Source organism: Dioscorea cayenensis, chromosome 5 (genome assembly GCF_009730915.1).
Source record: "Dioscorea cayenensis subsp. rotundata cultivar TDr96_F1 chromosome 5, TDr96_F1_v2_PseudoChromosome.rev07_lg8_w22 25.fasta, whole genome shotgun sequence".
Taxonomy (NCBI): Eukaryota; Viridiplantae; Streptophyta; class Magnoliopsida; order Dioscoreales; family Dioscoreaceae; genus Dioscorea; species Dioscorea cayenensis.
In genome coordinates this window covers 19,944,683-19,957,784 of record NC_052475.1, presented here as the reverse complement: position 1 = coordinate 19,957,784, position 13,102 = coordinate 19,944,683, and positions in this window count along the sequence as shown.

Sequence of the window (13,102 nt, the reverse complement as noted above, 5' to 3'; positions counted from 1 at the left end):
AATCATATACTTTATTGAGATAGGAACCCCCCCTGAGAACCGTATATGAGAATTTCATCTCGTACGGCTCAAGCAGTAACACACAAATACTGGTTTTCAACAGATATGTAATAAAAAGTTCAAAACTTCTTAGCCACTTGATTCTATTTTGCCCGAAAATACGAAATAACAAAAAGACGGAATTTCTTCTTTGTGAAAGATAATACCAAATCAAGTTGGCTCATCCGTCTTTCTTTATGTTAATCGTTAAAGGAGTTTTGAATCTTCTCTTCCCTATTTTTTTTATTTGATCTGTTGTTTTTTTGTACGTAATGCAGATTTACTCTTGTTTTATTATTAATAGAATATACTATTAATAGAATAATAGAATAGGAATTCTCTTGTTGAGACCCCATGAATCAATTTAAACCCTCGGATGAGATAGGCATATCTCAGACTAAACCGTAAAAGTCAAAAATGGTAGAAATTGCTGATGAGAATTCGTCGTGTATAAATCGAATTCCATTATCACATGATTCCATCAAAATATCTTGAATTTCTTTTATGTCGATGTCAGATTGGTACACGACACTAATCAAGCTCATATTATCTTATTCTCGATCGACGTAAAATGATATCGTGGTATAAGCATGACCATCGAGGTGAGTAGAGACCTAAAAGATCGAATGGGACGATATATAGACAAGTAAATCCTTTATGAGTCCCAACAAAGTATTCCTTTACTTTAAGGGATTCCGTATTTGAGGGGAAGTAGACTACTCAATAATTTCACATTTTCTTTTTTTGTCGTAAATTAAGTAATTTAGAAACTCAAAGTCAAAAGAAGAATGAATTAATGAAAGGTTAGTCCTCTCTGTGAACTTGAGTAAGGAGTAGCCTTTGCAGGGTTTTATTGAACTTTAAAAGAACCTCTCTTTGTTTATTTGGTATAACTACTTGAGCAGAATGAGAGAAAACCTTCACATCCAATTTTTAAGGGGGGAACCCAATTTATAGGAACGTATCTTGAATTTTCTTTTGCTAAGTCCATATCTAAGAAATCAACTTTCTTACTATTAGGAGGTTCATTCGAGTATGAAATCCAATCATGCAAGTACAACATCCCACTTTTTTTTTTACTACTCAAAGCTTCGAGACATTTTGAAATTGAGAAATCTTAACGGGAGCAGGTGCTATTAGAGAACAATTAACTAATTTGGATTTGCAAATTATTCTAAATAATTAATTGGTAGAATTTAAGGAATTAGGAGATGAGAAGGCAAATGGAACTGAAAATGAATGGGAAGATAGAAAAATCAGAAGAAGGAAGGATTTTTTCGTTAAACGCATAGAATAAGCTAAACATTTCATTCAAACAAATGTAGAACCAAAGCATGTGTTTTTATGCCTATTACCAGCTCTTCCTTCCAAGTTAATACCAATCATTCAGATAGATGGAGGTAAATTAATGAGTTTGAATTTTAATGAACTCTATAGAAGAGTTATCTATCGGAACAATACTCTTACCGATCTATTAGCAACAAGTAGATCTATGCCAGGTGAATTAGTAATGTGTTAGGAGAAATTGGTACAAGAAGCCGTGGATACACTTCTTGATAATGGGATCCGTGGGCAACCAATGAAAGATGGTCATAATAAAAGTTTACAAGTCATTTTCAGATGTAATTGGCAAACGGATCAATTATTCTATGCTCGTCATTGTTGTGGATCCTTCGCTTTCATTACATCAATGCTCACTCGGGTTAGCGGGGGATCTGCTAAAAAAAGACATTATAGAATAGCACCTTTTGATGAGAGATATGAGCAAGAGGCTTCGAGAAAAACTAGTGTTTTCTGAATTATATTCAGCCAGTAAGCAAACAAAAAATCCATGGGTATTTGAACCCGAGTATCCGGGAAAAAGCAGAATATTTGATGGAAGAACAGGGGATCCTTTTTGAACAACCTGTTCTAATAGGAAAACCCTATATCTTGAAATTAATCCATTAAGTTGATGATAAAAATCCATGGGTGTTCTAGTGGACATTATTTTCCGGAATGTTTCAAAAATAATGGACAGCCCCATTCCAGTCCATGGGGATGCCCATGGGCGAAAAGGGTTTTCTCAAGTAATGGAAAACCCTTTTTGCTCCGCTTAGCCCTATCCCCATACATGCCCAAAAGTGAACCAAGCTCTTCCTGTCTCATTAACCCGAATGTTGTTAATGAGATAAAAGACTACAATAACAATGCATAGCATCACAGGCCTTGTTTATTTATTTTATACGTTTATTTCGGATTCCAGAATCTTCTCATCAACTCCATCATCAATTTCAAATATATTGAATATATAAATATCTCAGTCAACACACTACACTGATTTACAATTATTGATTTAAACCCCTTTTTTTATTCGCATTTTAGACTGGATTATATTTGTGAGAAAGCAAATGAAAGAAAAGATATCATTCTGAGAATTTTTCTTAGAATTCAGAAACGATCTGGGACGGAAGGATTCGAACCTCCGAGTAACGGGACCAAAACCCGCTGCCTTACCACTTGGCCACGCCCCATTTCGATTTTTATTCGACACTAATAAACACTAATAATGATATTGGTTATTCGTCAATTCTAACTCAAATATCTATCATATACATTGCCGCTAGGATTCAATCGACACATATGATATAGAATAAAAAAAAAGATTGATTGATCATTACATATAATTCAATTAAGATATTGTATGAGAGTATAATTCCTTATTAATTATTTTTTTCGGAACGTAAGAAAAGATTTTGAATTTGGGAAAGTTCGGAGAAAAAAGGATTATTTGACCTTCTTTTTTTATTTCACTTCTTAGGAAAAGGAAAATAAGTAAATCAAAATCAAATTATATCATTTACAATAAGAAAATGTTTGTTATGCTTAATATCTTTAGTTTAATGTGTATCTGTCTTAATTCTGTCTTTTATTCGAGTATGAGTGGTTTTTTCTTCGCCAAATTACCCGAGGCTTATGCCCTTTTCAATCCAATCGTAGATGTTATGCCCGTCATACCTATACTCTTTTTTCTCTTAGCCTTTGTTTGGCAAGCTGCTGTAAGTTTTAGATGAAATCTTTAATACTTTCCTAAATTCATGATTCATTCGAAAAAAAAGATTTGAAAAATGGATAAGATCAGATATGCCTTATATTACTCGATTCAAAAAGAGAAATTATTGTATATGGAATTAAAGAACCCTGGTTGGTGATGAATTTGGATTAGCTTATTTCCTCATTTCGACCTTAGGACGGGCAGCACTTTATTAGGATTAGGTCGCCACAAACAATACCTAATTGTGGATATGATAAGAAATTTTTGGTAACAAAAGAATAAGAATCTTATTAGAAATTAGAAAAACAAAATTCGTGAAATTTTCTTTTTATTTTGGCGTGTAAAAATAGTATATATGGTACAAAAATAAGTAATCTATTCCCCTTTTCAAAAAAAATGATCTTATTCTTATCTTGGAGATTGTGTAATGCTTACTCTCAAACTCTTCGTTTACACCGTGGTGATATTCTTTGTTTCTCTCTTCATCTTCGGATTCTTATCTAATGATCCGGGACGTAATCCTGGGCGTGAGGAATGAAAATAAGAGTTAGTCTTTCTTTATTTTATTTTTTTTCGGAATTTTTTTTTCATATTATGTATTCCCTAGATTTCCTTTTAATTCTTAGTTAAATCTAGGGATCAGGATTTTTTTCGAATTCAAAACTATCAAGTGATCATAAGCAGCGGAGAAAGAGGGACCGAATCCATTCGATTTCTAAAAAGGATTACTAATCCTTAACTTTTCGAGGAATCCTTCATCAGTGGTTGTGAATGACTGACTTTTTCAATCTTTTCGACCTTGGTTCCGTAGGAGCAAGTCAGAAAGATTGAGAAATAGAACCATCTGATTTGATTCGTTCTCAATAGCCATGAGATGATCATCTTAGGGTGATCCTTTTGTCAACGTCAACGGATGCTCCTATTCCACTCGTAGTCTCTGAAGGATGAGAACTAACTATGTAGCATCTACATCGATAATTCAAGTATTGTATACGTCATTAGTCCGATCCTTTGTAGGAACTACCCGTAATAACGAACTTGCAAAATGATCTGTTTATCATAAAGAGATTCGTTGTTCCTGACCCTGCTTCACCTTAATTGTTATTTGAACAAAAAGATCACAATAAACTTTTGGTAAAAGTTATGAAAACTATTAGAACAGAGTTACCTACAAATTATTAGGAACATTATGTTCGAGCATCACGCCCATGGATTCTTTTTTTAATGAATAGATCCGATCGCCACTTCGAATATGGAATTCAAAGGGATCAAATAGGGAAATGATATCGCCTCGATCCGTGTCATTTTTCCCGATGTAACATAATTACCTATAAATCTAAGTGTTTTGTAAGGTAAGTGACAGGATTTTTTCCGGAATGTTTTATCAACTCATTTACATTTGTACCTGTCGCAAATTCGAACTTGCGTCAAAAATATTCTTAACTCCTTCGTCTCCTTTCACTTCATACGTATGAATAAAATAAATGTATGGAGTTGGCTAAAATTTTATGTGATTCAGTAAACAAAATATGCATTCCATCATTTCTAGATCGATTCGTATGGCTCGATGAAGAGTGAGGAATTTTTCGATAAAGAGGAAACTTAAGATTAAGATGATTCGGGATGGAAATGAGGGAATGTACACAATACCTGGATTTAATCAGATCCAATTTGAGGGATTTTGTAGGTTCATTAATCAGGGCTTGATGGAAGAACTTCATAAGTTTCCAAAAATTGAAGATACAGATCAAGAAATTGAATTTCAATTATTTGTGGAAACATATCAATTGGTAGAACCCTTGATAAACGAAAGAGATGCTGTGTATGAATCACTCACATATTCTTCTGAATTATATGTACCCGCGGGATTAATTTGGAAAACGAATAGAGCTATACAAGAACAAACCATTTTTATTGGAAACATTCCTTTAATGAATTCGTTGGGAACTTCTATAATAAATGGAATATACATAATTGTAATCTATCAAATATTGCTTCCTATGTGCCTACCAAGTTCGACTCACTGATATCTTCACGAAGGCATTGGGTCATGATCGTTTTCACTTTTCTTCTCCACAAGTTGGGCATTCGGGATATTCATGCTCCAACTTGAGGGAGAGTATTAAGGAATAAATTCATCATTATATCAATAAATCAATTAGTTGTAATTAATTGTAATTATGTTATCATTTGTACCATATTAGGAGATAGCATGATCCTATAGATATTCCTTGATTCTCAAGGAATATAACTCATAAAAGATAGAAATAGTGATTTCCTTGTATTGTTTTTTATATTGCTTGATTCTCAAGTAACTTTCATCTTGTAAGCCACGCAGTGGGCTATTCCCGAGCATTATTTAACACGTAACCTCGGCCTCTACGGAGGCGTGAAGTTTCCACCAATCTCTGAATTTCATACCGTTGTCGTTGCCGCTGTCGGGTAGTGAGCGAACATGGTGGTGTTTGGCAGGTGAAGAAGTCTGGATAGAGTAGCGATGAGTGGTTAAAGTACTCATGGGATCATGTCCAGACAATGATGAAGATAAAGAGATGTACGAGAGGATGTGATTGGAAAGAGCGGAGAAACCAAGACTTCACCGGAACAATCTTTTGGCGAGAATGTCGACAACCCACTTCATTGTTGGATGAGACGTGGGGATTATAAAGAGAAACGAGAGGAGACCAAGACAATCGCCGCATTCGATGAGTGTATAAGACCCGTCACGACTTTTGGGTTAGCGGCGTTCAACATCTTGCCATTGTTGGCCAATTACCGAGACCAATCGAGCATGAATATGCTAGTCGGGTATGTGACGTCCACCGCACATCATCCTGTTGCAACCTCGAGAACAACAACGCCGGGCTGATAACATCGAACTTGGTGCGTGGCCATTCTCTGTTTCTAAAAAGCTCTCCGCTGCAAGTAGCCGATAGTGCCTCCAATTCGACTAGTTTTCGGACATTCTAAACGGTAGTTGTTGTTAAGCGAGATGGATCTCGTCGAGTCCGAGCTCATCGTGCTCCAACCACTCGGACAAGGCCAAAATTACCGAGCTCGGCACTATACCCGAAATCAAGCATCACGTTGCTCGTCTTAACATCACGGTGAATGACCTAAATGTCAAGATGTTCATGAAGATAGAACAACATGGCAACTAGCCCGTAATGATGCGCTTGCGCCGCTCCTAGCGAGAACTTGAGTGGGAGACGGAGAGCAAACCAAAGTGAAAAAGCACTCGGTCCAAGCTAAGTGATGGTCGCTAACTCCGCAACATAGGTCTTAACCAAATGGTGTTATCGATGGGAAGCACGGCACGGTAAACATGACCCGAAAGCCGCCTGCCGAGGATTTCTTTTGTCGCTAAAAACCATTAGAGCCTATGTAGAGCTCTAAGTAGTTGAAGATCCTAGGATTACTATTATTGATCTTCTTGTTGTGGTTGTTTGGGTGGATCTTTCGGGGATGTCTTGGAATGGAGAAAGAGAGTCGGGTGAGTTATGTCCATCACGGCGGTGGAAAGCAGAGAGCAGGCGGTGGGCAAGGAAGGAGGCTTTGGTTTGTTATTTGAAGCGTGAGCTAACATGGACTTAGTAGTAGGGAGAAACATCCGCTAGACAAGCTGCCTTGTTTAATATCAAAAATGTCATCTCAAAGACACACCGATGGCGAGAAACAATGGACATCTTCAATTGAACTAGAATTTCTCAATTTTTAAAAGTAAAAAAGACCTAATGGGTACAAATGAAAATAGAAAGACAAAAATGTAGGTTTGATAAAGGAGAGGGATGAATTTGGGAATTACACCTATTTATGAACATATATAACAGAGTATAAAAGCTTCATGGAATTTAAGAGGTGATCAAGTCAAAGTGGCGACTTGAATTGAGGGTGGATTATTGTGCCCCTGCTTCTAATTTATTTATGATTACAAGTTGGAACTCATAATGCAAGACTTTTTGATGACCAAATTATTTCCTTGAGTACGAAGGAATGAATAAAAAGTCAAGCATTAAATTAGTATCACGATCAATATGGTACAATTACCATGGCTAAAAACAAATTTAAATAGTTTTCCTTTAGATTATATATGGATGGATAGAAAACCTTCTAATAATAAATGACAATATCATGCCATTTGAATTTTTATAGCTAGCACTTTCGCTAATAGGGATGGCAATAATACCCAAACTTGACCCGATCCGATCCAACCCTATCCGACCCAAGATTGATGGGTAAAACCCAATTTGACCGAGTTTTCGGATCGGGTTCGAGTAAAACCCTACTTGTATAAAAGCAGGGTGCAGTCTGGGTATGGGAATTCTAATACCGACTCATTTCACGAACCCATACTCAGCCCGAAATTAAAATTATTAAAATATTTATATAATATATATATATATATATACTAATATGTTCTACAACTTAACAATTTAGGGTTTTTTTATTTTTTTCCTCTTTGTTTAGTCTTGTAATTTTTATAATTATTTTATTTTATTTTATAAAAATTATGATTACTTTTAAGTTATTTTTTTAATAAAAAAATAATATATTATTTTATTAATAATATGGGAGGGGGCGAGTATACGCTGGTGCCGATTACCCGTCGAGTGCGGGTGTGGGTTGGAGTTTTTAAAATCCGACGGATGCGGGTTCGGGTTCGGATATACTAATGGGGTAGCGGATGCAGTATGATAAATCCTCACCCGACCCAGACCCATTGCCATCCCTACTCGCTAAAAATATTGAAATATATATATATTCACATAATTTTAAATTTTTCTTTCATATATACATACGTATAACAGTTTAAGTTTTTGCTTATATTTAATATTTTCACAAATAGAAGTAAAAGGAGCTCAAGTTTATTTAATTTTAGGGATGCTTGAGTATTTAAAGTAATTTCTATTGAAATTAACCTTTTTCGAAAAGCATTTCTTCTTCTACTTATTCATAAAAATAATAATAATAAAAATAATAATAATAATTCATCTTCTATGATTTGACTAAGCATAAAGGAGAATCTTGTGGATTATTTGATTCTTTGAGTAGGAGATGTTTTCTGTCCTAAAGCAAGTCTAGTGCCAAGTCAATTGATGTGAGTGATATCCTTCTTTTTAGAAACTACCTTAGTTGTCATTTTGCTTCTCATATTTGATATGGCTCATATTCTATGCTATTGGTTCATTGCCTTCCTTTGGTTTTACCCATTTTTGCTAATTGTCTGTATCACTTTGAGTTGTGATGAAATGCCATCTTCTTATAAGCATCTTTTGTACAATTAGACCCATTTTTCGTGTCAATGTTCTGAATTCTAAAAGGTTGCCTTTGGTACAACACTTTTTGGGTGTGATTTATTAACATCTCTGGATGCCAAAATAGTTTGTGAAGTTAGATTGTGCCTGCACTTGGCCCTTGTTTAAATAGGTTGGAGTATTGATATAAGCTTGGGGTGGCATGATTTGCTTTAGAAATTTTTGAGGAACAACATTTTATAGTTTGATGATGTTCTAATCCTACTTGAAACTGAGAATAATTTGGACTACCATTTTATTGCAATGTCTTCGATTAATAATTGGCAATCATTGGAGAATCATCTTGGGGAGGTAAATTGAGACTTATTAATACTATAGTGTTTCATCCGGATTATGAGAGGATTCATGCCATGATATTCAAGTGATTTAATTAATCTTGTGTAGTTATTGATGTGTAAATTTAGAACATTTGCTTGGGGATTTTAAATTGGCTGGATACTTGGTGATCATCAAGGTATGAATACTATACTATTGCAATATTGGTGCTTGTAAGGAAAGGATATTTGTTAAACCCTTGTATTTTTGTGAAGGCTTGAGCTTGATGTATAGCGAGATATTATAACTTGTTTTAATCTGAGGAATTTCCTTTTTTTCCATTGTGTTTAGTGAAGTAATTGGTGATGATTTGGCTCATAATTTTTGGAAATCAGACTCCAATTGATAAGGGAAATTGAAATTGTTGATATATTTGGACCCATTTGGTTTTGGATCCATGCTAATAATTTTTGATGATTTTTTTACTATATTCAAGAGATGTTATTGGTGATCTCAATTAAATGAGCGATCTTAATTATATTTCAATACATCATTTTGACAATGTTTTCTTAATATGCTAAATAGTTGAAGAATTTGATCTTGGTTTTCAAAATGACAACAACAACAATGATGATGATGATGATGATGATGACGATGACGACATTGATGATATATAAATGAGGGATAGTGTGTTAGATGTTTTAAATCGACGAGTTGATGGCAATCACTGGCAAGAAAAATTTTAAAGCAAAAGCAATCGTACAATTAATGGACATGAGTGTAGTAGTTAATGAGAAATGCGAAGAGGCATAGTTTTTATCTTCTCTTTGGTGTTAGAATTGCAAGAGCCAACCAATATATCATTTTGTCCTACTATTTCACTTCTTGTTTGGTGATCATCGGTTATCCGTGTAGCATAACAATAATTTGGAATTTTGTTCAACTGCTTCAATCAGGAGGATAACCTTTCTTTTCGATGATCAAATGTGAGTTTAAAGGACTAAACTCTTTTTAAGGGGAGAGGATTGTAGACCCCACCCAAAGCTTGATTAGAATAATCAAAAGCATATGAGTAAGAGTTCAAATCAATATGGCTAAAATCTCATTTCTATATGTTGGCAAAAGCAAAGGAAATTTTTGTTATTTTTTGGAATTCAAAGTTTTTAGATAAACATGCAAATTTTTGTGGGCCCCGTTTCTTGTCCATACCCTCCTTGTCCAGCATCTTTCCAACATGAGAACTTTGGATGCCTATCAACTCTTCCCCACTTCTAACTTTCCATGATGCCTTGTTCCCCATTACCACTGGTTCCTTTTTCCTTCAAAAAAGTAATGAACAACCTTCTTTCTCCTCTTAATCATACTTCTTGTTGTGATGTTAGCAAGGTTGGGAACAAAAGAGAAATTGAAGGAGCTTCAAGGTTGGCCAACTTCACCAAGTAAATGCCCATTTGTGAGTAGTTCGGCTTTCCCATCCTTGCTATTCTTGATCGCCGGCTAATGCTTTGAAGATGGTTGTCTCTTCCCTTAATCTTGCCTTCTCTTCCTTCTTTGGTTTGATGTACGTTTAGTTAAGATCATAAGCATGTTTTCTTTTTATGCTTTTGCCTTGATGATTATAACCATGTGTCAAGCTACAACCTTTTGTATATAGGTGCATCGTTATATATATATATATATGTATACATAAGTATATATTCATGCATTGGCATGTAGCCAAATTGATGAGAGATTAAGGTATATTGTTGTTGAATTATACGCTCTCCTTGCTAGTGTTATACTTTGGAAATAGGCCATTGAAGTCTTGCTTCATGTACTATACTCACCATTGTTACTTGTTGATGTTAATACCTAAAACCCTGATTTTTCTCTCTTATGTTAAAATGTTGGGCTTGCATCTAGAATGTTGGTTGAGCCTTGGGTTAGCCACTCCCCCAAGAGTGAGTTAGCCTCAATTTTAAGCTTGGGGTTAATTGCATGTTCGTCCCTTGCCATAGTGGGCATCCATAGTAGCTATCTTGTAGTATGACCCACCCACTTGGGACCTTGTATCCATTAGTATCTTTTTAGATCAAGGATTTGGGAGGTTGTTGATTTTATTATTGCTTGTTTATAGGATCTCTTCAAAATGTTGATTCTAGTGTTTGAAATCGATGTGAAGTGGTTGTTGGGGAGATATCCAAGTAAGTAATCCACACATATTATTTTGACAAGTTTTAATTCCAAAATTTCTAATATTATTTGATTATACAATTAAAAATATCCCAAGAGTGGGAGCCTGCAACTATTTTGTTTAAAGGATTATTTGATCATTTTTGGATTTTAAATTTTTGTTATGCAACTTTACATTATTCTTTTTATTGACTTTTTTTGCATATGTATCTTGAATATGTAGAGAATTCTGAACTTAGATTTCAAAAGATATTTTTGTTATGAACATTGTAAGTGATCTACTGATATCTTTTTGTATACCATTTCAATTTTTTTATTTTTTTGTCCTTATTTTTGGGATTCTCTGAAATTATGGTTGTGTATAGCATCCAATCATCTGTTAAATATTTGTCCGACCATCCATTTGTTTATAAGATCTATGTATTCTTATGTGATAGGATTGTGATCATGTTTTGGTATAATGATAAGATCAAAGTTCATGAAGTTAATGTATAGTGGATGCCATATATGTTTTGAAGGATGCATGTTGATTATAGGTAATGTTGAATTGATGTCCAAAGTGACATATAGGTGCTTGGAAGAAATGTTAGTATGGGGAATGTCAGAAGTGAATAAGTCAAGAGAAAGGTTGTACTCCAACCACGAGGCAAGATTGAGTCTTGAAATTCATGTTTTTGAATTATTGTCTAGGATGGGGATAGCCTCTCCTTGATGATATTGTTACTAAAAATTATAAGCATGCATTTTTGGAAGCAAATTAGGTCATTTGGTGGTTAGAGTTTTCGAGTCAATATTTCAAGGGTTATTGGGATGAATTCCTACATATTTGAGACCTTTACATTGTATGTTTCATGCTTGGAATTTACTAGAGTTGATTTACAAGTTATGATAATAAGTTGGGTGGAAATTGTGACACATAATTGGGAGGTCATAGAGATGGAATTTGTGGAAGATTAAAAATTAAAAAGTTGTAATGATTTATTTAAACTATCTATCTCGCCAAATTTCATATTTATTGGGTGTACGAGTCTATGAGATATGATCCATTCTATTTGACGTGTCGTAAAAAACAATATTGAATAGACTAGCAGAATTATAGACAAATTCTGGACTTAGCAAGTACAATTAAGCAATGTGCTCAGTAAAAGAAAAAAATATTCCTTATCACCTTGAATTTCAACCTGCAAAATTTCAAGTTTATTGGGTTTTGTAAATTAGGAGTTATGATATGTTAAAAAGACTTGTGCATGTTGATGTCTATATGAGGAATCTTCAGGATTAACATGTTATTTTTACTCTTGGAGACTAAATTTGGTGAAGTATTAGACAAGGAAAGTGTTCACGATTGTCCTAAGTTTCTTACTGCAAAATATTTTGGCTTTCGATAGTATATTCTTGGAGTTTTGCGTTTTGGAAATGAGACATCTTAGAGTGATATTATATCGAGACCTTGAGAGTGTGAATTTTCAGTAGTGATTGGTTTTTATTTGATGATTTATTCAATTTTTTTAAATGTTGTAAATAAATTCTGTTTATTGAGTTATCTCTAGTGGATTTTGAAATTCATGATTTAGCTCATGTGAGTATTTGGGATAAACTTGTAGAATATTCCGTATTTTGGCTTTGAAATATGTCTCGATGTTTTTGGTCTCCAAATGAGGCGATATGCAACCCTCGCGTGGGGGTTAAACCCCCGACCTTGTCGACAAGTAATTTTGGGAAAAGTGAGACTACGATTTGCCAGCACGTGTCCGCTCGGTGAAATAATCAACGGCCACCGGTATTCGATCTCGGGACACGAGGGTAAATAAATAATTTATGTTATTTTGGGCTCGGGTCCGTCACCCGAGATAAACAAATGACCTTTGGCACTTACGAGTGAATTTGGAGACATACTACGGATTTTGTTATCTATGTTTTATCCTCTCGGGTTTTTGATAATACTATTTGGTGCTATTGATTTTTTTGTACAAATTTTCGATTCGCATTCCTCGGTTTTCAAAAATTTTGGTGAACGACTTACTTGGAAATATTCTTTTATTAGAATATTATACTCAGTATTTTGTTAAATTGTGATTTTGGAGACTTGTGTTATTCGAAAATCCGTATACTTGAAAAAGTCGCTTTTTGTAATTTCTAATTTAGTCTAACTATGGTTTGGAGACTTATGCTCATGATATTTAGAAAATTTTTCTTTATTTCGATTTACAACTGGGAATCTAGTATTATTTTTGATTACAGTGATCCTTAAATAGTGGTATTACTTGAGAACTATACCTCTGTTGAA